We start from the raw sequence: 26,317 nt of genomic DNA on the forward strand, positions 1-26,317 counted from the left end.
AATTCTGTGGAAATTAAGGCTAAATTAACTGTTTCCTATCAAAATAAGTAAAATACCTAATGTTGTTTTAAAGCTTACTCTCTGAGAAGACTGCAAAATGTTTCATATAATTTCTCATATTTAGTCCTTTCAACCATCCATTACATATACACTAAAGTGACCCACATTTGCACATAGAAATACTAAGGATAAAAGAGGCTATTTCCTGCTAAAGATGACACAAATAAAAACTGGAAAAAGTAGGATTCAGGAAGTTTGACTCCACAGAGCATAGTCTTCAGATTTTTAGTAAATACGACCCTGACATATCATTTTAGAGCTAACAAAAATATCAAGACAGAAGAAAACAATTATCTTCAACAAGAGATTTATTTGAACGCTGTGTCCTGGTTATCAGCAAGGTAGTTAGTGTAAAATTTTATTTGGTCTGAAAGGTGAATAATTTGTGTCTGCTTTGTCCATAAATATATATTTTCTATCAATCTCCATGCAAAAATCTCTACAGAAATGTTCATAGCAGGATTCTGACAAAACTCAAACACTAAAGACAACCTAAAGGTCCTACAACTGATGAATGGTTTAACAAACTGTGTTACATCCCTGCATGGAATGCTACTCAGCTATAAAAGGCAGAAACTTATTAATATGTACAACTTTGATAGGTCTCAAAGGAATTATGCTGAGTAAGCAAATAAACTCTCTGATAGTTACATACTGTATGATTCTGTTTATACAGCATCCTAGGAATTACAATATTATAAAGTTGGAGAGCAGATTAGCGGTTGCCAGGGATGAAGGAAGGATGTGGCTGTGGCTATGGCTATAGAGTGGTACAGCACAAGGAACCATTCTGATGGCATAACTCTGTACCTTGTGACGAATATGCATAAAACTAAAGGCATACAAACACACACACACGAATGCATGTAAAATAAGTGAAATCTGAATAAAACTGATGGATCATATTAAAGTCAATTTCCTAGTTGTGATATTGTACTATAGTTATCATAGCTGTTACCATTGCAGGAAACTCAAAAAAGAGTACATAGGATCCAGAATCTCTCTGCATTATTTCTTACAAATGCATCTAAATCTACAATTATCTCAAAATGAAAAGTTAAAAAAAAAACAAAATGAATTCAGACTTACATGAAACCAGTTTGTATGAAGAGTTAAATCATTTTAGAAAAATTTTCTGCAAAAATCATCAGCACTTTATATATTAATATTTAGAAATAATTTATCAGAAATTTATCAGAAATGTATCAGAAATATATCATAGCCTATAAGAGCAGTACTGTTAATTAGCAGCAATAGTAACAGTGGCAGCAGCAGAAACATTCTCAAAATTAAAAATTGTCAAAAATTATTCATGAAAAAAAAAAAGAAAAAGAAAAAAGGGCTTCCCTGGTGGCGCAGTGGTTGAGAGTCCGCCTGCCGATTCAGGGGACACGGGCTCGTGCCCCGGTCCTTGATGATCCCACATGCCGCGGAGCGGCTAGGCCCATGAGCCATGGCCGCTGAGTCTGCGCATCCGGAGCCTGTGCTCCGCAACGGGAGAGGCCACAGCAGTGAGAGGCCCGCGTACCGAAAAAAAAAATTATTCATGATCTTTCATTTGCCAAGAATGACTGATGTTCCTTTCAATTATTTCTATTGAAAGTGAAGTTGTTATGAATATGAAAGTATATGAAAGAATATGAAAGAAATATGTAAAAAATTCAATGGTATTTCTGAAAGAAAGCAATGAGCAACTGGACACTGAAATTTAAAAACATTAGTATTTATGAAAGCATCAAAATACAAATTAAGAATATATTTAACAAAATATCTGTAGGTGCTGTAAAAAAACTGCTAAGACAAATCAGAAGAGTCATTATTATTATATTAATGCTCTACAAATGGATTTATAGATTCAATATGTTCTGAATCAATAATGAAGACTGTGGTTTTGACTCAAAGGATATATACATATACACATATATAACTAAATGGAATAAAAAGTTCAGAAACAGACTCACACATACAGGGCCATTTGATTTTCAACAAAGATGCCAAGGCCGTTCAATGGGGAATTAATAGTTGTTTAAATAAATGATGTTGAAAGAACAGAATATCTTTACTTAAAAAAAGACTCCATCATGTGCTATAAAATTACCTTGAAATCAATCATAGATGTAAATTTCAGAGGTAAGAGAATAAGTCTTACAAAAACTATAGCATAAAAACCTCTGACCCCAGATTAGACAAATATTTCTCCATATACCCAGTAGAAAAAAAACATAAATAAAAATTCTAAGTTTGACTTCATAAAAATGTAAAACTTTTGCTAATTTCCAGCTATAAGATAAATAATTTCTGGGGATTTAATGTATAGCATGGTGACTATAATTAACAATATGTATTATATACTTAAAAGTTTTAAGACAGTAGAAAAAAAAGTTCAGCCATTTTGGATTAAGAAAAAAACACTTCTGCTAACGATGAGAAACTTAAAATACTAAAAGGTAAGACATAGGCTAGGAGAAAATATTTTCAAAATATATATCTGTCAAAGGTCTTGTATCTATAATGTATGAACAACTCTCATATGAATTATAAGAAGGCAAATAACTCAATTAAAAATGGGCAAAAGACTGAACAGACAGGTCATAAAAAAATACAAATCACCCATAAACACATGAAAAATTGCTCATCACCATTTGTCATCAGAAAAATTAAAATTAAAACCTCAATGATATCGATATGGCTGAAATTTAAAAAGCTGGGCAATATCAAGTTTAGCAAGGTTGTGGAACAACTAGATTCCCAAACATCCGGTGGAGCACGAAATTTTTCAATCACTTTGGAAAACAATGTAGCAGTTTCTTAAAAAGTTAAATAAGTACTTTTTATATTATCATGCCCATCCCATTGCATTTTAAGAAGAGAAATAAAAACATATGTCCACCCAAGACTTACACAAATGTTCATGGAAATTTTATTCATAATAAAACAAACTAGAAAAATCCCTATTGACCATCATTAATCTACTCAAAGGATAAACAAATTGTAGTATATGCATATAATGGTGAATTACTCAGTAGTAAAAAGAAAAGAACTAAGAATACACAAAATAACTTGGGTGAATCTCATAAGGATTGTGGTAAGTAAAAGAAACTAGACACAGAAGAATACATCCTATTCAGTTTCATTTATATAAAATTCCACAAAAAACAAGATACAGCTATAGGAAAAAATGATCAGTAGTTGCCAAGGTCAGGGTTTGGGGAGGATCTAGAGTCCAAAAATATATGAAGGGACACTTGGCATAAAAGAATTGTTCTATGTTACGTTTGTGGTGGTGGTTACCTTCCTGTATATATGTTTCAAATTTATCATATTGTACATTTAAAGTTGATGAACACACACACACACACACACACACACACACACACACCACCCACATGGTGAGTTTAAAGATAAAATCATTAACTTATCCCAGACTCTCTAAATGGCAATGATACAAAATTAATATTTGGCTTCCAGGGAGAAATGCATTCTAGGGTGCTCTTAGAAAACACATGGTCTCAAATGCCTTAAGAACTGGTAGTGTAGAAAAACAAGCCTCTAAATATCTTACAGACATGAATCTTAGATCCGTCTGTAAAACCATGCCTCAGTTTTTTAACGTTGTCCCTCAGTATTTTTACAGAAATCTCAAGGCAGAGAAGGGCTTATCTCAATGATGTATGTGGGTTTGGCTTTTATCTACAGAAGTGGATATTTCTTATGGAAAAGACAGGATGCTGACTTTTATCAGTTATTAAATAAATTACCTGCTTGACTCATTAGCACCTCAGCCTGAAACAAGTAACAGAACCATATAATGAGACTCTTTTGGCTTGGAATCAAGAGAATTATTGCTAGTAGAGCTCTCTGTCCAAAAGACAAATCTCCTCTGTCCATTTGCTAGGTGTAGCGAGGGATGTATATTAGGAAAGGAATACAGAATAAACACATTAAACTTTTCTGTGTCTGTAAACTAGTGGCTTTTAGAAAAATACTTCTCAAGAGTTTGCTGTGTGAATTCGATAGCAAAAGTAGTGGCTAACCTCTTAGATGCTGTAATCCAAATGACTAGATTCAAATCCTAACTCTGCCACTACCTATAAGTATATCTACAGGGTAACTAATTCATCCTGGATAGACCTCTGCCTCTTCATCTATAAAGTGGAGCTAAAAATAGACCTACATCAGGGGATTGCGATACATTTAGAAAATCCTCTCAAAAATTATTAGCACATTACCTGAGAAACAGTAGAACTTTATAAATATTAGGTGTTATTAATACCTAATATAAATATTAGGTGATATGAATACCATGGAAGACATATCATATAGTAGGCACCCAACAACCTATTTTATTTTATTCAAATAATTTCGAAAATGTGAAGAAAATTATAGAAATAAAATAATAAAATATCAGCCAAAATATACATTAAATGAAGGTCCTATATGATATATTACCACCTTGTTTTTCATAGCCACATTACTATATTATGATAGTACCAACATTTTCCAGATAGATAGACAGACAGATAGATAAAACTGTTATTGCTAAGGACTTAACATTGAAGAAAAATCAAGTAAATAAGAATATTTCAAAGAACTATATAGAAATTGACTTTTTATAGTTTTTCAATCTATATCTAAATATATTTGTAATATAACATTATGTTAAATATTTTGAAACATTTTCTAAAACATTTAATATAAAATGTTAAAATATTAAAGTTAAGAAGATACTAAACCTCTTCATAAAAATTCATCCTATATACTTTGCTTATACTTCAAACAATCTTTTCTGTAGTTTAGATAGAAAAAAACAATTTGACAGCAACACATGCTGTATATTTTAGAATTTTTACCTAAATTCTTGGGCCCCAGAAGTACTATGAGACGTGCCAGAGGTAATGATCTGGGCAAATTGAAAACTGTGATACTGATTAGGCAAATAAAGAAAGATATCACTGCTCTGCATGAATCATTACCAAATCATTTGATAATGTTTTCAGGCATTATCCACTGACAGACTTTTATCAATGGGTAATTAGAGCAATACACATAAAGGAATAAACAGAGCTTCTAACTGGACCAACACAATAATCATTTCAGAAGAAACCAGATATAAAAATATTTTATGAAATTGGAAATATGTACTTAAATATTTTTAATAATAATGATACTTTTTTGGAAATGTTACAGAGACTTAGAAAAGGCTATAAATTCAGGATCTGAAATAAGAACCATCACCGTCTGCTCATCCTTTCAGGTATGCCCTTGGTTCTATTTTATTCTTCACCGATGTTCTATGTAACCTGGTTATCATCACTGCATATACTGCCCAAAGGAAATAATAGCCAGAGCCTCTTCTCCTAGCCTATTAGTCAATGAGCTAAGAAATAACAGGAGAATAGGGACCAAAGCATAGCGAGATGGGATTCTTATGTAAATATTTATACTTGATATATTGAACAGATTGATGCTACAGAACAATATGTCTAGACCATCTTTCAGATACCATCTAATATCAACTAAATCTGATTTTTCAAAGTTTACTCTATCAAAACGCTCAAGTTAGTCAGTATGCATTTGTCATTACAGTTAATTAAGTTTGTGAAAATATCTGACATTATATTTACAACCCGTTTATTTTTCTGCTTCTGATGTGGACAACATAGAGACAAGAATTACTGACAGAACTTTTTAAAAATTCATGACCTGATATTACAAGAGATAAAATAGAAAAATCACAACAGAGAAATAGAGGAAAAATAATAAGTAAAAAAGAGAAATAGGGCTTCCCTGGTGGCGCAGTGGTTGAGAGTCCGCCTGCCGATGCAGGGGACACGGGTTCGTGCCGCGGTCCGGGAAGATCCCACATGCCGCGGAGCGGCCGGAGCCTGTGCTCCGCAACGGGAGAAGCCACAACAGTGAGAGGCCCGCGTACCGCAAAAAAAAAAAAAAAAAAAAAAAAGAGAAATAAAGATGAGAAAGGGGAGATCTAAGGTCAATAATTAAACAGAGGTGATAATTAGAAATGTTAAAATATTAAAAATATATTAAGAAGCCATTATATAAAACTTTAAGATAATAGTTTCAAAAAGATAGATGACATTGATAAATTTCTCAAAAGACACAAAATACTACAACTCGTTCAATTAAATAGATAACTTGAAGAGCCCTATATTTATTAAAGATATTAACTTAATAGATAAAAGCCTCCTCACAAAGAAAACTCCAATCTCAAATAGCTTCTTGGTGAATATCTAAGAATTGTGAAGAAATAAGACCCATTCTATTCAAATTCTTTGAGTAAATAGAAAAAATTAAATAGAAAAGTAGAGAAGATGCCGAACTAATTTTATGAGGCCACTAATATCCTGAAACAAAATGGCATATGTAAAAAAGTTTCACTGTTTTTAATGAAAGAGAGAAAGCTTCAAGTGTCTATATGCTAGGATATGATATATAAAGAATGATATATCAACAGAGTAGAAAACTTTGCATTTATACAAGTAAAATAAGAATCTTTCTATATACTGTATGTCTGCACACTTGTATGCTGTTTAAAGAGCTCCAGGCTTCTTAATGCAAGAACCAAAATACAAAACTGTGACTGTGTTATGAAAATATTTGTGTAATAAAATGAAAAAAAAATCTAAGAATAGGTACCCAATATTGCTTGGTTTTGATTGCCTTTTTAAAATGAAACACTGGAACAAATGATGAAAAACCAATAAAATTAGTTTATTCAGTGAAGAAGGGACAAGAGGATGTTGGGTTACTCGGAATAAACTTAATTGAGCAAGTGATATTCAAGCTAGGATCTACAGAATTTGTAGAAAATTGTCAATTGGAAAGAAACAAGGAGAATTCTCTTAGGATGAGGCTAAAACATTTGCAGTAGAGTGTGGATCAGGGAGCTTGGCACACATAAAAGCCCACTACGGCAGGTAGAGATCAGGAGAAGTCAAGAAATGGCCAGGGGCTTCCCTTCCCTGGTGGCGCAGTGGTTGAGAGTCAGCCTGCTGATGCAGGGGACACAGGTTCGTGCCCCGGTCCGGGAAGATCCCACTTGCCGCGGAGCGGCTGTGCCCGTGAGCCATGGCCGCTGAGCCTGCACGTCCGGAGCCTGTGCTCCGCAACGGGAGAGGCCACGACAGTGAGAGGCCCGCGTACCACCAAAAAAAACAAAAACAAATGGCCAGGAAATCAGATCTGCTAAAATCTGGCAAATCTGAAATCAGCCTCGGTATATTCATAATTACTTTGCAGAGTGACATAATTCCTTTCCTGTGTATGAAATTGTCATTACAATTCATCTTATGATCTTATGGCAGATACCTTGATGATTTTTATTAGGCTTTTTGAAGTCTTAAGAAGAGCAAGTGAGCAGTATTCTTATAGGCACTGAAAAGTCCTGAAACCAGGTAGGAATCACTGGCTTCCACGGATACAATAAAATACCTTACCGATTTTTTGCGAAGAGGAAAACAAATCTTTGTTTTCACAGAATGCTCAGACTGGCAGGTACCTGAGAGTTCACCTGGCCCTGCAATCTCATCTCATGAGTAAAGATACTAAAACAGGTAAGATTTGCTCAGTTTCAGCTTCAGAACTAGGACAAGAACATACAATTCATGATACTAGTCTATTGCTCTTTGTCCTAGAACATTCCAAATTTCAAGAAGTAGTTGGAAATTTTGTAAAACATATGGTCAAAAAATGTACAGTCACCATGTAGATCCACATACAAAGTATAAACAAAATATGTTTTGCCCCCTAAAAATTAACTATCTTAAATTTAATGGAAATCAAATCTGTTTGTGTTTGGATAGAGCTTTATTCTCTAGCAAATGCAAATTGCCTCACCAATGAACACATGTCAGACACCACATTCCTTTCCCAGGCATTGAATAATAAGAAGTCATCATTTTTCTAATATAAATAGGTGTCATAAGAATTTCAGAAGTGAAACATTGAGATCTATCTTTCACTAGTAAAAAGAATGTGAAATATGAAAATATTTAGAACAACTTTTAGAAAATACTGGATTTTTAATTAGTGGGGAAATGGTTTGAGATTTAACCTGACTTACTTTTTATCACTATTAGAGAAAAAAATAAGAAGAGGACAAAAACCAACTGTGTCTGGATTTGGTTTATAAAGCTTTTGTTTTAAAGAGAGTATTTTTTAAATTCTAAAATGCTTTACAGAGTATTTTCAAAGTTCTTAAAAATATCTCCAGTTTAAAAGTTTTACAAATACGTTAGAACATAATAATGTAGATCTCACTAATTAGTTGAGATGCAAAAAAAGTTTTATCAGTAATTATAATGCTGTAGGGCAGTTAGTTCACTCTTAAGGGAAGTAGTTCAAATACGTGCACAGTATTCCAAATGATACCTGATGATCTGAAAGGTAAAAGCTTTATCTTCAAAATCTTTTCAAACTGACCTTCCAAATTTCCTTCTATGTTTAATAATAAGTAAATGGCAGTAAGAGCACTTACATGATTCCTCTCCATCCTCTTTTTTTCCCCAGTTTTATTGAGCTATAATTAACATATAACAACAACAAAAAAAAAGGGAGTGATGTGGCATGATGGAAGTGTTAGCTAACTTTATTGTGGCAATCATTTTATCATATGTATCACATCAGCATGTAGTACAGCTCTCCATTCACTTTTCATAAAAATAAGATACTTTTCTGAAACTTAAAATAGTCATTTTATCAACTAAAAACCCTATCTTAACTATATTTATTATAAAATGAAAACATTATAATTTCACAAATGGAAGGTGATCCCTTCAATAAAATGTAGCTATAAAATTTACCAAAAACACTTTTTTCACATATATCGCCAAATTTATACAAGTCATCATGAATTCAGCTTAATTTCAAAGAAAGCATGAAGATATATTGCAACATCTAAATTACATGCTTTTTTTTCCCAAAAACTGAATTACTTAAGATTGATTGTAGTTAACTGGAATAATTCTAACCTTAAGTTGTATTTTAATGATTTGAGAAGATGATTTTTATAATTACCATATCAAAGCACAAGCCTAAACCACAGAGAAGTTATTTATTGGAACTTCCAGGACATCACCTGAAGTCAGAACACATTTTCTCCAATGTCATTCAATGTAAACATCTAAATTCGCAAGAGCACCCAACTCTACAATGTACAGGGAACACAGAATTCTCCTTCTTAGTCATCAAGAAGCAATTATCATCAGATTTTTTTGTAAAGTGAATGTAATCACAGCTTTTATAAAGATTGTCAATATCAAGCTGGGTTTTATTGGAGTTTTGTTGTTGCTGTTGGTTTGCTGTAGATTGTGTGTGTGTGTGTGTGTCTGTGTCTGTGTATTTTAGTGTAACTGAGTTTGTCCTCCCAGAGATTTTTTTTTTTTTTTTTTTTTTTTGCTTTACGCGGACCTCTCACTGTTGTGGCCTCTCCCGTTGCGGAGCACAGGCTCCGGATGCGCAGGCTCAGCGGCCACGGCTCACAGGCCTAGCCGCTCCGCGGCATGTGGGATCTTCCCGGACCAGGGCACGAACCCGTGTCCCCTGCATCAGCAGTCGGACTCTCAACCACTGCGTCACCAGGGAAGCCCGTCTCAGAGATTTTGATTCAGAAGATCTCTAAAGAGACGTGGGAAGAGCTGTGTGCTTTTTACAAGTTAATCAAATAATTAACATTGTCATTCAAGATTAGAAAATTTGCTATAAAATAAAAAGGAAATCTAATGTTCACAGTTAATCGAGTTTTATTTGTAAACTTCTTGTGTAAATGAATACATCTAATTTGATGAATAAGCACTTTTTCTTTACAAAAGAAACTTTCTCTTCCTGCCTTGCATACTTGCTCAGCATACCTCCTCTAGCTTGTACAATACAAATTATTCTTTAATTAATTCAATGCCTGAGTGAAGAAATATTCTGATATGCATGAATAAATTGGTGAGATCTTTTTGTAGGGATTTATCTGCTTTTACGGGAAAACTTTTGAAGCCCTGGAATATAAGTTATACAGGAAACTGTGATTTGTATTTTAAATTGATTACTATAACGTATTTTCATTATAAGAATAAAACCTAGAGGAAACACAGAGTAACTGCCAAAATTAATGGGAGAAGATAAAGTGATACACTTATATCATGTTTTGCCATTAAGGACTTGGGCAGACAAGCCAACAAAAATACAATTTCTGCTACTTTTATATGCAATCTGACCTTGAAATGGCTAATTGTTGCCTTTAAATTATAAACTTATCATTTAAAAATGAGCTAATATGTTTATAGTCTTAAAATAGACTAATAAAAATATCCACCTTATGGATTTGTTGTAAAGAATATGAAATAATGTATTTGGAGTGGTTATCACAGTGCCAGGAAAATAGTAAATCCTCACTAAGTAGTTATTAAGAACCAGGAAATAGTCATTGAATCAAATGTAATTAAAGATAAATAAAATGTAGATTGTTTTATAACAGAAAAGCTCAAGAACAGAAATTAAAATTTCATTCAAATTGCCATTTAATGCCCAGTTATGACTGTTTTTCTATAAGTTATACTGAAGATAAAATATAAATTGCAATACCCAAACAGTTCTTCAATTCATCCCTCTTTCATTATTCTAGTAAAAGAAAAAAGTCAATGTCGATATCAGCAAGGCAAAACTAACAAAATGGTTGGTGAGAAAATAAATGTAAGAAAATGGTAACCAAAGCTAATTAGAATATCAGTTGACCAAAAAAAAAACAAAACCAACATCTCAAAAATATGAGAGATATAAAAGAAAAATATTATTAATTTCCAGTATATAAGTATTGGGGGGACAAGAAAGGGATATAGGGGAAGCAGGGTAGTTATGGTGGCAACAAGGACACTATTAATAAAAGATTTGGCTTTCATGATGGCAAAATGTATATGACATATGCTCCTAGAATGTGGTAATTTGGATTGGAATTTCAACATCTTTTTTTTAATATGTCAATTATATTTTATATTATGTGGATTTGCATGGCACTCAGGGTATATTCATAAAAATAAAACACATCGTGAACATATTAGTATTATAATTACCCACATAAGGGGACGGACTATGACGCAGCTTCCATACTCCTATTATACTGTTATCTCTCTTGTGTGCTTTATTTCTCTTTTTGCTGAAGAAAAGATGAAATACTGCTTTTGGAGGGAAATATTTACTCTGTCTGCCAAAATTACTCTTGGTAGACTGCAACTCAAGTAGTAAATATATTTTTATGGATAATTAGTTGATTGAATGTCTGTGTGAATTAGAGGCTTTTTAATATTCATGACTAATTTATAATCTATGAATATTTTATTAATTTCTGTGTTGTTTGAAATAATGATGCTACAACACAAAACCCAAATACTTAACATTAATAAACTCTAAATAATAAGTCAATTCTGTGATTAAGTATCATCCAAAGCTTGCTCGACATAACAATATAATATGCAAAATACAAAAACTGTGGCTCAGGTATAGAGATATGTAATCCATTATTTTCCTTATAAATTAGAAAATCTAGATGTACAACCACCTTCATTGTTTTCAACACTTTTTATAGAATCAATTACAGGAAATCATCTCTTTTTTTTTCTTTTTTTTGGTAGCAGAACTCTCATCTGCAGAATAGATTTCAGCACCAATCTGAGAAAGATACACACATTTTTGAGATAGACTTTCATTTATTGGATTTATATATTATCCTGCTTAGATTTGTATTTAAGCACTTATATTATAATTGTCTACTTTTTTCTTTCACTGATTTGTAAGTTTTAAAGGACAGACATAGTATATTTTGTTTTTGCTTATGTCTTATTTTCCTGGCTCTAACACAATAGAAGTTTTATATGAATAAACAAATAAATTATTTGCTCTGAAATTCCAAATGTTCTCCCAAAGAGTCATAGGGGGAAAAAAATGTTTAATTCGAAATATCTAAGCATGGGATGATGAATTAGTATCATAATTACCTGATTTATTCTAAAGTCTGCAAAATAATGTTTCCTACTGTGGGCCTCATCTTTCAGATCCTTGCACCTCATATCTGACTATAGTCATAGCTTCTCTGCCTACAACAACTGCAACTTTTTCCACTACTGCCCGAATCTGAAACCACCACAGCAGAAATCCAAGCAGGTGCATGCAGTTGTCCCTCATGGAGACCAAATCTCTAGTCATTCCAGCTAAACAATCAGAAACAAAATTTTGAAAGATTTGAGGAGCTGTAAAGGACAGCTCCACTAGAACACTGTCTGTGTATGTCACCTTTCTGACTCACATCTGTATCTATGAAGGGATATTTCTGTAACAGAAAGCCAGCATTATAAAACCTAAAACAGACCAACCATTTAAATGAATATATTTTAAGTGGTTTTATCAATCTTTGGACCTCACTGAGGCTACAAAAGTTACATATTTCTCAAAAACCTCTTCTTGTATTTTTCCATTTTGGCTTTCTCTGTTGACTAAACTCATTTCATTACCACAGAGCAACTGACCTCTAGACAGTCAATCAAAAAGAGAAAAGAAGCATGGTGGGCAAATAGTACCAGCTTATATTTTGCAAAAAAAAAAAAAAAAAAAAGAGTAAACTGTTTTTCGAGATCTGTAAATCTTCAGCTTCTGAAATCATTGTTACTACAAATGTATTGATCAAGAATTGAGAGATTCCCAGTGACTCAAGTCAAACTCAATATCCACTGTACATGTTTTATGTTTTGGAAAATTTTATGTACAAATACAGTAAGTCAGAATAACACAGGACCTCTTATGGTGAGTCTTTATTGATATAGAATTCTGCCTGAATACTATAAAACCTTAGTTATTCAAATTTTTAAAATGTCTTAAAACTAAATTATAGTAAGAATGTTATAATTTAAGAAATGGAAGTAGGAAATACTTCAGTTTGATCCCCTGCTGTTCCATATATTAGTATGTAAACAAATGCTATAGTGATCAAAAGAGAATGGCACTGATAAAAACAGACACGTAGACCAATGGAACAGAACAAACACCCCAGTAATAAACCCACACATATACAATAAACTAATCTTTGACAAGGGCACCAAGAATACAAACCCGGAAAGAACAGTTTCTTTAATAAATGGTGCTGGGAAAAGTGGTTGTCCACATGCAAAAGACTGAAGTTGGACCCTTATCTTACACCATACACAAAAATTAACTCAAAATGGATTAAAGATTTAAATGTAAGACCTGAAACCATAAAATTCCTGGAAGAAATCATAGAGGAAAAGCTTCTTGCCTTTGGTCTTGACAATATGGTTTTGGGGATATGACATCAAAAACACAGGTAACAAAAGCAAACATAAACAAGTGGGACTGTGTTAAACTAAAAACATAGGGTTTAACCTTCAAAATTTATAAGGAACTCATACAACTGTTAAGCAAGGAGGCCATTAGACTGTGGCTCTAACAAGGTGGAGGCCTTTGTAAGCAAACCAAAACCTAAGGCAAACCAAAACCTAAGCCTGAAATGCCTCGAGGCTGAGAAATCAAAACGCTAAGGACAACCAATCACAAACAGCCAACGAGGCTCTAAGCTACAGCCAACCAATAATTCCCTTACTTGGCTTCCACACTTCCTCTATCGAAGCCTCTCCTCAGCGCCTGTCGGCGGAGCGCGCCTAACCACTGCCAGTTTGGTGCTGCCTGACTGGAATGGATTTTTGTTCAAATAAACTCTTAAAAACTTGAATATGCCTCAGTTTATCTTTTAACAGTTCTGGTGTCATAAGAACCAAACCAAAGGGACCCCAGCAGCCCCCAGGAGCCCCGAGCAACCAGGCGGAGGTACCTGCTGAGCTCCCTGGAGCCGCTGCCTGCTCGCTGCCTCTGGAGGTGTGGGGACGTCCCCTCGGGTCCCGGTCCTCGTTCAGCAGCTTTGCGTCACGAGCTTTCAGACTGAGCGTCTTTTTTTCCCCCCAAACTGGGTCCCGGAAACCAACTGGAGTTGGCCTAGCTCCGACTTAGAAACCGCAGGGGGTCCAGGGTCGGATCCGGTGCAACTTAGAAAGCAGTCCGGGTTCCAGTTCTGACGGAGTCCGGGTCAGACTGGTTCCGTCTTAAGTCGTACACCGGCCGGCTCCAGCCTCGGACTGGGTCTGACTGAAACTGGGCTGGGCTCGTGTGAGGCCTCGGCTGAATAAAACTTTATTTTAAGGCTGCCCAGCAGGTACCCTGACCAAGAATGATCATGAGTTACGGTGGCCACAGCGGAGAACTTTTTTTTTTTTTTTTTTTTTGCGGTAAGCGGGCCTCACACTGCTGCGGCCTCTCCCGTTGCGGAGCACAGGCTCCGGACGCGCAGGCTCAGCGGCCATGACTCACGGGCCCAGCCGCTCCGTGGCATGTGAGCTACTCCCCGACCGGAGCACGAACCCTTGTCCCCTACGTCGTCAGGCGGACTCTCAACCACTGCGCCATCAAGGAAGCCCCACAGCGGAGGCCTTTTAACCGAGAAAGGCTCGTCCATTTAGGAGGGGCCCCCGAGGAAAAGGGCCTCAGCTGGGCAGTCTCTATGAAGGGTGGAGCGAAAATTATTTCCCTCGCCTACAGTTTCCGGTGACCAAGTGAGACCCTCTGGGATGCCCCGCTCACTCTGGAGCCTGCAGACGGCATCCCGGGAAAACTGGCGAAGCCGGCAAAGGTAAGAATTCTTACGAAAGTCCGCTCTCCCAGCTGTCCATCTGTGTACTGCTTGAGACAATGGGAATCTAAACTGGTGCAGCCCCTCTGGATAATATTATGGAGGTTCCTCAAAAGATTTAAAAAAAGAACTAGTATATGATCCAGCAGTCCCACTTCTGGGTATATATTCCAAAGGAAATAAATTCAGTCAGTACTTCAAAGAGCTATCTGCACTCCCATAGTCATTGCAGCATTATTCACAATAGCCAAGATATGGAAACAACCTGAGTGTCAATAGATGAATGGATAAAGAAAATGAAAAAGTGAAATATTATATATATATATATACATACATATATGTGTATGTATATATAGTTGTTGTCTTGCCTCGCGTGGGTGGAGTGTCGGGGTTCCCAAGAAGGCAAACAAGGTGCATTTGGATCCCACAGGGCGCACTACGTGACTTGGGGTGTGTAGGGCAAGTCCGCACCGGTCTTGGTGGAGGGGCAGGGGGAGGACATGCTGGGATGCACTGAGCATCGGGGTGGAGTCAAAAGGCAGAATGAGGCCCAAGTCATTGCAGCCACAACCAGTCTTTTCCTGAGGAAGCCCCATCTTGTAGAATCTCGCGAGATCCACGGGGGCCGGTAGGCAAGTGCGGGAGGAGAAACACCTAGGTGCCCCAGATGCCGCGGGACCCTGGACCTGCCCTCTCCCCTAAGGAGGTTGGCTCACACCACGCATCATGAACCCCAATTCGTGTTACGCACCCCGCCCAACTCAGAGTCACAGTGCAGTGTCACCTCACCCCAAGGCCCTGTCAGGTTCGGGGGGTGGGGAGGGGGGGACATGCTCTGGCCCAAAGACTGTACAGGGAGGGACCAGCTGAGACCAAAGTGGGGGAGTGAACTTTGCACGCGTGGGCCACAAATCTATAGCCTTTGAGGAGTCCAAAGGCCCTGGGGGGAACTTGAGCTTCTGGCACAGAATGATGGGGCCCAAATCTGAGATCTGCTAAGGTCCAAGGACACAGCAACCCAAACATGCTCGTTCCATGAAATGTATGTATTTTTTGTACAAGTGAAATATTATTCAGCCACACAAAGGAAGGTGATCCTGCGAATTGTGACAATATGGATGAACCACGCGAACCTAGAGGACAGTGTGCTAAGTGAGATAAGTTAGATGCGGAAAGACAAATACTATATGATCTCACTTCAGTGTAGAATCTAACTCACAGAACCAGAGAGTAGACCAGTGGTTGCCGGGGGCTTGGGGAAAATAGTGAAATGGTTGGTTAAAGGGTACTAACTTTCAGTTATAAGATGAATAAATTCTGGAGTGCTAATGAACATCATGGTGATTATAATTAAGAATAATGTGTTGTATACTTGAATTTTCTGAGAGTATTTCATAAGTGTTCTCACCACACACACAAATGTAACTATGTGAGGTGATGGATGTGTTAGTTAACTTGATTGTGATAATCATTTAGCAATGTATATACAAATGAAATAATTACATTGAACAACCTAAATATATACAAATTTTAATCATGCTTGGAAAAAATAAATACATGGAATATTTGAGTTTGAGTCCCTGCTTTTCCATATATTTGTATGTAAACAAATAAATGTTGGTATCTTTGAACTTCAGTTTCCTTTTTCAGCCATATATTTATGAATATTAAATATATATTTTGCATCAAGTGTTTAACAGTTGATGCAGATAGAAAGATAAATAGGAATGATACGTTTCCCATGAGGCTGTAGCCTTAATCAAAACAAAACCCAATGGCAACTATCACTTTATTTTTTTTTAAATATATGACAAAGTTTAATTTTATGGATTGCTAATTACTTCCATTCTAGTTGGAATTATTTAGGTTTTATAAATTTTATTTCATCAAATATGTCATGCTGTTTCTAAAGAGAGTTACACATAGCTAAGGATATAGATATTTCCCCATTACTTCACTGGCAATCAGTGAACACCAGGTTTGTTGTTAAAATATTATCATCATCTCTTAAAATTTTCATTACTTGGTCTTCTAATACTTTGCATAACTGGAAGAAAAGCACATGTATTTGGAGTTAAATTTTTTAGGCAGAGTAGAAAAATGCTAAAAGATTATTTATAGATGTTTAAATCCTTAGAGAATCTTTACAATCAATATTAGAATTACCAACTCTTGAATTTATGTTTATTGTATAAGTAAAAACTGAAGCTGATACTAATTTTTCATTCATTTCTCTTAACATGGCTAATTCATGGATTTTAAAAACAATTTCTTAAAGTTATTTTATAGGCATTTTCCCCCTAGTAATGAGGACTTATAAATTCCAAACCAACATTTAACATATATTTTATAAGTGTCTTAAAAGAGACATGTATAAAAGTTATAGAGATTCAGAAGAGAAATTGTCTATCTGCACTTGAAAACCAGGGGAAATTATTATAGCATTAACAACATTTATGAGCTGAGACTTGGAGGGACACGTACTTACCTGATTATCATGAGATTTTAACTATTTGTATTTGCTTCTGGTCGGTTTCTCCTGCCTGTGGTATTGAGGAATCTTATAGCAAGTAGTGGGCATGAGATGACTCTATTGATTTGGATCCAGATTTTCCTTTGTCATTAAGTCAGGCTCAGTGGTATCTCTTAATCTTTGTCCCGCGTGGTCCCAAGCAATTCAAGTCAACTTGTTGCCTTTTTAAAAATCAGGCCTTAGTCAAAAATTGAAAATTACTTCTCATTATCTGCCAGCTGGTTCTCAGAGCACAAAATCTTCATAAAAAAGCTAAATCTAAGGCTTCATTTTTCTATTTTTATTTGTTATAACATTAATCCATGCAAATACTGGTATTTTGATATGTAAAACTCACCTAAAATTCTGCTTTGTGCAATATTGGAGATAATCCTTTTGTGTGGGCAAAAATAAAAAAGTCTTTTCTATATCAAATATTACCTAAGATGTTTGCCTCAGTTTCTCAAAAATCTTTCCCTCTACCGTTTGTTTCTTTTTCATCACCAAATACCTCTCAATGAAGCTGCAGTTGAATTTTTAAAGTTTCCAATGGATTTCTTGCTAACTTTAATGTTTATTAAAAGCCTCAGATCACACCAACCTCAAATGAACTCCAGTAGTATAATTATTTTTGATACCAGAATTTATGCTCCACCATAAATTTTATCCCCATCCTCCTGGAAGAAGACACCTATGACCTCTTTGATTTTTACTTGCTAATACAAAGTGAAAATTAGAGTCAAAATCTTTTATGTCAAGAGCATGGCTGCTCTAGAGCTTGATAGGGTAATGTCTTATTGATAATATTAATCACTATATTTTAGGTAAAGATTCACAGTACTCTTAAAATGTTCTATACTTGTAAACTACAACAGAAAAAAAGTATTTCTGTGGACACATTTACACTGTGTACATACGTGGCTATTTATGTTTTTATGTACTTGACAAATAACCTAGCCAGGATACTGCTTCCAGAATTATCTTGCTTGTTTCAGGATTACATCAGGAACAATAGATATCTAATAATTATGTTCTGCATCCGTAACATTTATAATTGGTTTCCTCTGGCAGTTGATTACAGATACCGAGAAAAACGAAGGCTCTACCCCTGTAAATTTTTTTCTTCCTTTGGTTCTGTCAACTGCCGTCAAAAGACATTTTCCTGTATAATAATGATTAGTTAAATATCCTAACACAGATTTCCATGATTATTCTAGCAAGCATTGAATGTTTTGCTTAGTTCTAATTATTTTAACAAGATTGATTCAGCTAATGTATCCTTTTTTATTGTTAGGTATTTATTTGAAAATAAAATGCACCGTAGGAAATGGATTTCAGCTTCAAGAGAAGAAAAGTACCTCATATTCAGACTGAGAAAAAGAAAATTAAAAGACCCATCTTGAAGGCAAAGCTCAAGTCTTTAAATTCTCATTCTTAATCCATGATTTTTATAACACTACACCTCTTTAGTGATTTGACTAGCAGTCTGTGAATTTTGCCTGAAATCAGTTCAAATGCTTTTCACATTTGAGACATATTTTACAACTGTAGGACTCAGTTAAACATATTTAACCACTAATCTATATGACAGTGTACACTGACCATTAAATAGATCCTAGATAAAATCTGGGGTTGATTTTACTTTAATCAGAGACCCTATAAAGCGAGGGATTAAATAAAATAGATTAAACATAACTAGTTATTAATAAGGAATAAGAACAACTAAGAATAAATTATTAAGGCGAGAGAGAGAGACAGCCAGAGAGAGAGAAAGAGTTCTTTTACATTCCAAAGAAAGAGTCCAAATTTCAATAAAGGTGAGTAAAGTGTAATGCAGCAAGAATTCTTCACAGACCTTTTAGCATTCAAAGTATAGCATGCATGCTGCGTGGTGCAATTTTACAAGCCTGCAAAATAGTAACATTAATGGCCCAGAATCTTTAAAAATCATAAGTCTGCAAAATGATTCACTTGCCATGCACCTTGAATATTAATAATATTCAAGTAGTTGCATTTATTAACCTTTTACGTTAATGGTCAGAAATGAGAACCATTGCATGACAGAAGGAAAAAATGTTTCAGATGACTATTGGGTTTCATTTGACGTTAATAAAAACCATCAAGTACATATTATGTTAGATTAGCCGAGATCTGGATTCCATATGACAAGTCATTATTATTAAAGGCAAATGGAGGGTATTTTCAAATACACCCAGGAGTGAGGTAGACTAAAATACAATGGTGCACTCTTGAATGTCAAGGACATTTTGTGTGGTATGTAATAGAAAACTACAAGTAATGTGCAGTTTGGGAACTATTTCATGTTCCTCTGAAGACCTCAAAGCATCACACTGAATATTTTATTGGAATCTGTCACCCTCTGCCGTAGGTTCAAGTACATAACAAATATTTATGGGCAGTCATCGTTTTGATGACAGAGAGAATGTGTCAAAGTGAACCTCATCATTATAGTTAGCATATGAGGAAGTGTATAATGTCTTACTCTTCCTATCTCTCCTTCTTTTTCTTTTACTTAAAAATAATCAGTCATGTTTTATATAATCTATAAGTCATCCCCTGTTAGAAAATCAGAGTCATAAATGCCTGAGTGATCTTTCAACAATGTAGTCAGTGATAAGCTGACTAATTATGCCTTCCTAAATGTCAGCTATACTCATTAGGAAGTATGAAGACCACTGAGAGTAGGAAAATTTTGTTTTAAGAATATTAAACTTTTAAAGTATGCAAATATTGGTAACCTCAGAAATAAGTGCTTTGTCACAATAAGGAAAATCTAAAGTTAGACTAGAAAAAATGTTATTGTTCAGTGTGAGAATTTTTGTATGTAATAAAAGCAAAGAACTTGGAATTAGAAGACCTGAATTAGACGACGTTCTCTACTTGTTATTTAGTAGATCAACCCTAAGTAAATGGTTTTACCCCCCTGAACCTCTGTTTTCTCAATCTTAATCCAACGCATGTCACAAGGTGTGTCCAGAACTACATATACATAAAACATTTTGTAAACTATGAAAAAGTTCAGGAAATGAAATGAACTGTTATTAATAATTGCAATTTAAATAGTAACAGCACTGATCATTATTTGCCTGAGGTTGGGGGTGAGGGTTTGGGGGAAGGCGAGTGCAGAAGAATTACAAAGGGGAATAAAGAAACTTCTGGGGATCATGTACACATTTGTTGGCTTTATGCATATGCCAAAGCTCATAGTACATTTTAAATATTTGTAGTTTATCATATGTTGATTATAATAAACCTGTTTTTAAAAAATACAAGGACTACTACCATTACAAGAAAAAAATGAATGGGTTTCATAAATATCATATTGGATGAAAGAAGATGGGCACAAAAGAATGTACCATATACTTGATTCAAGTAAAGTTCAAAAACAGGTGAAAATTACACAATATTAGAGGTCAGGGTAATGAGTACTATTAAGAAAGAGGGAAGAAGCAATAATAGAGCAGGAACAAAAAGAAAGGTAATAGGTATTGAACATATTCTATGTCCTTACCTGGGTTGTAGTTACATGAATTATGTTTATGATAACTTCTTGAGATGTACATGATAATTTGTACATATTCATTTACATGCATTATACTTCAATTACAAAGCTCATTTAGGAAAGAGATGATTTGTGAGCAAGAAGTGTCACCTGAGTTGGAACTGCTTGACCACTAGTTGCATACTTTACCAACTAGGAGAGCTGAATTATTTACCTGGATAAGGAAAGGTCTCTATCCCCAAAGGAATATATCTAAGAATTTCAGTTCTGCAGCTCTACTAAGCCGTTAACTAACAAAAGACTTCTTGCTCTCACAAGAGCAAATCTTAGAATAAAACAGGATATTATCTAGTAAGCATGTAAGTCTGAGTTCTCCACAGAAAAAGAACCAACACAATACATATACACAGATTTATTATTAGGTATTGGCTCACACGATTATGGAGGCTGAGAAGTCCCAAGATCTACAGTTGGCAAGCTGTACATTCAGGAGTGTCAGTGCTGTAGCTCCAGTCTGAGCCCAAAGGCCTGAGAACCAGGAGAGGCAATGGTGTAAATTCCAGTCTGAGTCCCAGTCCAAAGTCAGGAGAAGATGGATTTCCCAGCCTGAATTTAAAAATAATCAGTCAAGTTTTACATAATCAACAAGTCATCCTGTTAAGCTATTCGAATCATTTAAAATCAAATTAGATTTATCTGTCTATCTATCTATCTATCTATCTTTTTACCCAGTCAGGCAGAAAAAAACATTCTCTCCTGCTCAGCCTTTTGCTCTATGCAGGCCCTGCACATTTGATGAGGCTCACCCACACTGGAGAGGGCAACCTGCTTTACACAGTCCACCAATTCCAATGTTAATCTCATCCAGAAAAACCCTCACAGACACACCCAGAAATAATGTTTAACCAAGTATCTGAGCACCCAAATATCTGGGCACCAACTATCTGGGCTTAGGACCAGTCAAGCTGACACAAAAAAGTTAACCATCACAGTAAGAAAGGGCAAAAGGTCAGAGGAATTTGAGATACAGCAATGAGAATGGCATAAAGAGAGTTCAGGGGCAAACAAAATGCATCGAATGACCCAAACTGAATCAAATCTACAGGGGTATGATTTAGTGTCTCCAGTTGTGAATTTCAGAGACCTTGGATCTTTCTTAATTTCTTCTTCGAAATCATACCAGTTTCATCACCAGGCCTGCCCATACTACTTAAATATTGCTGAATTCCTTCTGATTTTATTTCTGCTACCAACAGTCTAATTCAGTTTGCCATCAGACATTAATTGGACCCAGTGCCTGTGCCTCTGATGTAGTTTTCCTGTGTGACTCTTGCTCCTGCAATCCATTTCTATCAGCCAGATTGATTTTTTGTGACATATATATTGGATCAGTCAGCTAAAGTAATTAATGCCAGTTTTCCATTGTACTTAGAATAGCATTGCATAGTACTAAAATGACCTATAGGGAGGGCCCTGCATGAATTGGTTGGTTCCCACCTTCCTCTCAGACCCTGTATTATACTCAATAACTTGTTCTCTCTGTTTCAATATTAGCCTTCTCTTTTGGGGAGGAATTCTGCAAATTAATCTTACTTTTCAGAGCAGTCCACAAACTGTACTCTTTCCATGGAATGCTCTTGCCTTATTCATCCCTAAGCTGACTCCTTCATATCATTAAAAGCTCAGCTTTAGTGTTACCTTTTCAGAGAGAATGTCTATGTCAACCTTTTCTAGAGGGAACATAGCTCACAGTTTTGATTGATCACTATGAGTTAGACACTATTTATAAAGAGTATTAATCATCCCAAATTATCACTTGCTTCCATGGCAAGTTTTTTCTGTATCTGTTTGTAGCCAATTTGGGCAGATAGAAATAGATGGGAAAAAATTAAGGGACACCTGTACTGTCTCTCCTCTCTCTGTACTAAGCTAGCACTAACTGTAGTAGCAAGAGTAATATTTCATTATTAATATGAATATTTTGATATAATAATATACTCATAGATAAAATGTTGAATTCCTGTTTTCTTTATTGTGTAAGATTTGAAATCTTATAAATATTTTACAGGTCATCAAAGTATATTTATTATATCACTTTTATTCCATGATTGTAGAGCATGAATTAACTTTGATATAAAAGTCATTCTAGTAATTTCTCTTATGAAATAAAGTCCAAATGGGGGAAATAACTGAAAATGAGTCCAAGTATTTATTTGAATGCATAATTATTATCTATGTGTCTAATGGAGCTATTCATTGAAAGTGCATCCCTGAAGCTGCTTCTTCAAAAATGTGTAGGAAAGAGTACGAGGTAGATATATATTGAGATAAAACTCCTAGTATTAAAAAATTCATCTGTATACCCTGCAAACTCAGGGTTTTTCTTAATTCTCTGCACAAAGCCATGCACACCTTTGGGGCTGCCTGGTAAAAATTGTGACTCAGAAACATAAGCAGGTTGATTTATTTAAAGGATATATAAAGACAAAAATAATGTATATGGGAATAATTGTTTTTATGGATCAGCAATTCAATATGAAACAGAAAAATGACTCAAGAAGAAACAAGTTAGGGTGGAAAAATAAATAGAAATATGCATAGATATAGATAGAATTACATGGATAGTAAGACACATTCTGATACTGATTTATATGTCTGCATTGTGGGACATACTTGTGTGATAAAGATCAATTGAATCTTATCTTTTAATTGTGACCAAGGTAATATGTAGAAAAGGACAAAGAGTGTATTCCAGTTTATAATAACAAAATATAAATGATTACCCCTGAAAGAGGGGAGGAAGGTGAAGGCTAGTCTATGTGAATGAATACAAGTACTCTTAAAAAGTAAGTGAAACTTCTTCTGAAGTCTAAGAAGATACATTGCTTTGTTTCTCCATATCAGAAAAGGACATTTCATTGGTTTAGTTATAAAAACATTCAGTCAGGCTTCCGTGGTGGCGCAGTGGTTGAGAGTCCGCCTGCCGATGCAGGGGACACGGGTTCGTGCCCCGGTCCGGGAAGATCCCACATGCCGCGGAGCGGCTGGGCCCGTGAGCCATGGCCGCTGAGCCTGCGCGTCCGGAGCCTGTGCTCCGCGACGGGAGAGGCCACAACAGTGAGAGGCCCGCGTACCGCCAAAAAAAAGAAAAAAAACATTCAGTCAATTAGAAGATAACAGCCTTTTATAATATTTATCTCAGTGTGGTACAGAAATAATTTGATTTTTGATTTCACAATGCCCGTGTATTTTTATATACTGCCGTTACGAGTAATCTATTTTGTAACATTCCATATAAATAATAAGCTGTAACTTTAAATTCATTGTTTCCCATTCTTGAGTTACAAGTTCTTTTAATTTGTTGATGAAAATTGATGGATCAAAATGGAATTTTGACGGTGAAGCCTCAGGTCATAAAATGCTTCATTAACATATCACATAGATTAGCACTTTCAATTTTTGCATTATTCTAAAATGTAACTGAGTTTATAACAACATTATTCTTTGCTGCAATGGAAGTAGCACAGTACATTGATTAGCATGATCGTGGATTGATTAGATTTCATTCTACATTGATGAGTCAAAAGAGACAAGCAAAGGACACTGTGCTGACTGAATTTATGAAATGGCAAGTGAAAGACTTTCTGTTAACCAAGCAGTATTGAAAGTTATTTCCTATTCCCTGAAATCCATTCTAAACTCTATATTATAAATACCATAGGACAGTGAACCCCTAGTAAAATAAAAACAATAAAACTTGAATATCTCAACTAGAGTAATTTGGGGAGGATTACCTCAGAGAAAAATAAAAGTAATTCTCCAAGGGGAAAAAAAAAATGTGTCAGCTTCACCATGAGATATCAGAAACTTTGCCAGGAGTGATATAGAAATCAAAGCAGCAAGGGTGTATTTGATATTTTGGTGATCACCAACGAATCTGTATGAATATAGGGCTACTCTAGTTTACATGTGTGCATCCACGAGCAAATTCTTGAATACTAAGGTGTTCCAGGCACTCCGTTGGGCTCTGAGGATACAAACAAGAGCAAGATTTTCTTTCTAGAACATTTTTTTCATAGTCCCGTATGACTTACTTTCTCAGCGACAGTTGACAATTTCAGCACATCTTTTTTCTATGCCCTTGTTCTCCTTTCGTTTCAAGCTCATAGCCCTTTGACTTTCTAATCTCTCTGACTTTTTTGTTACTACCTCAGTAAATATTTTCTTTTCCACTAATTTTAGACTTTCCAAAGGTTCTGCCTCAGAATAGCTCCCAACAGTCATATACAGAGAGATGAATCCTGATCTATGGATCAGGATCTCAGGATCTTATTTAGTTTTGATATCTTTACCCAGATGCAAGACTTAATGGCATTCCAAAAAAGTATATTGTTTCCCCACAGAACTTGTCCTTTTTAGTTCTATAACTGGTACCAATAACTTCCCTTTCACTCTGTTTCAAATCTTTGGAATTAACTGAATCCTTCCCCTCCCTTTATTACTTATAACTAATTATCATGCAGGGTAAATACCATCTAATTTCCATTCTCAGGGACTCTATTCTAATCAGGTCTTAAGTCCCTGATTTGTGGGTACCTTATGGATGTATTCAACCCTCTTCATTTATATTACATTTCTGTTTTATAATAAAATGCTGGTGCTGGGCATGTCCAAGTTTATAGTTCCATGGATGATATAATATCCCATACATGATCGGCAGTTTAAATCACAGAGTTATTTTTTTCCATGATCAAATGTACAGTCTCTGCTAGGGTCTAGCAGTAGACCAAGAATTGCTTTAAAACAGTATTAATCAACAAAGAAGGGATAGACTTATCCAAAAACCGTGGAATATATTTTGTGACTCTCCTATTGGAACTGCTTGTCAGACTTTATTCTGCATTTCTATCTGCCTCCCACACTATTGAAACTGGTAATTCATAATTTCCAAGTGACAGGGAAGCTCACATCAGTCGAGACCTCTGTAGCACCTATTCGTATGTTGGTTGCCACTTAAAACTGGCAACTTCACAGATTATCCCACAAGTGGTTTCTAGAAGCAAGTTCAAATGTGACATATATTGCCTCCCAAATCCAAAGGGATCCACTCAGAGTTGTGCCTTTCATCATGGTAGGTAGATGCAGCAACTTAGCTCTCATTTTAGAGGGGTATATCTGTTCCCACCACATATTTGCTACCAAGACAAACAACTACAGAATAGGTCTATAGTCCCACTACACCTGCTGTTAGATGCACTGGGGTCAGGACACATCCAGACCCCTGACCACCTCCTCAGTCACCTGCCTCCATTCATTGTCCCTCGCTCTGAGAGATGAGCTTACAGGTAAAACTAATTTCAGTATCAATATACAGTTACCCCTAGAAAGTCTGTGTATTTCTGTTTTCTTGGGAAATAATCACCCTTTTGAAAACTTTGGAGGAAATTCATGTTCTATATCTTTCCCCCAAGGATCCTGGCATTGCAGTCAACGTAGAGTATGGTGGTCTCCAAAGTGCCTCCTCTGT

The sequence above is a fragment of the Orcinus orca genome, chromosome 15, assembly GCF_937001465.1.
Source record: "Orcinus orca chromosome 15, mOrcOrc1.1, whole genome shotgun sequence".
Taxonomy (NCBI): domain Eukaryota; kingdom Metazoa; phylum Chordata; class Mammalia; order Artiodactyla; family Delphinidae; genus Orcinus; species Orcinus orca.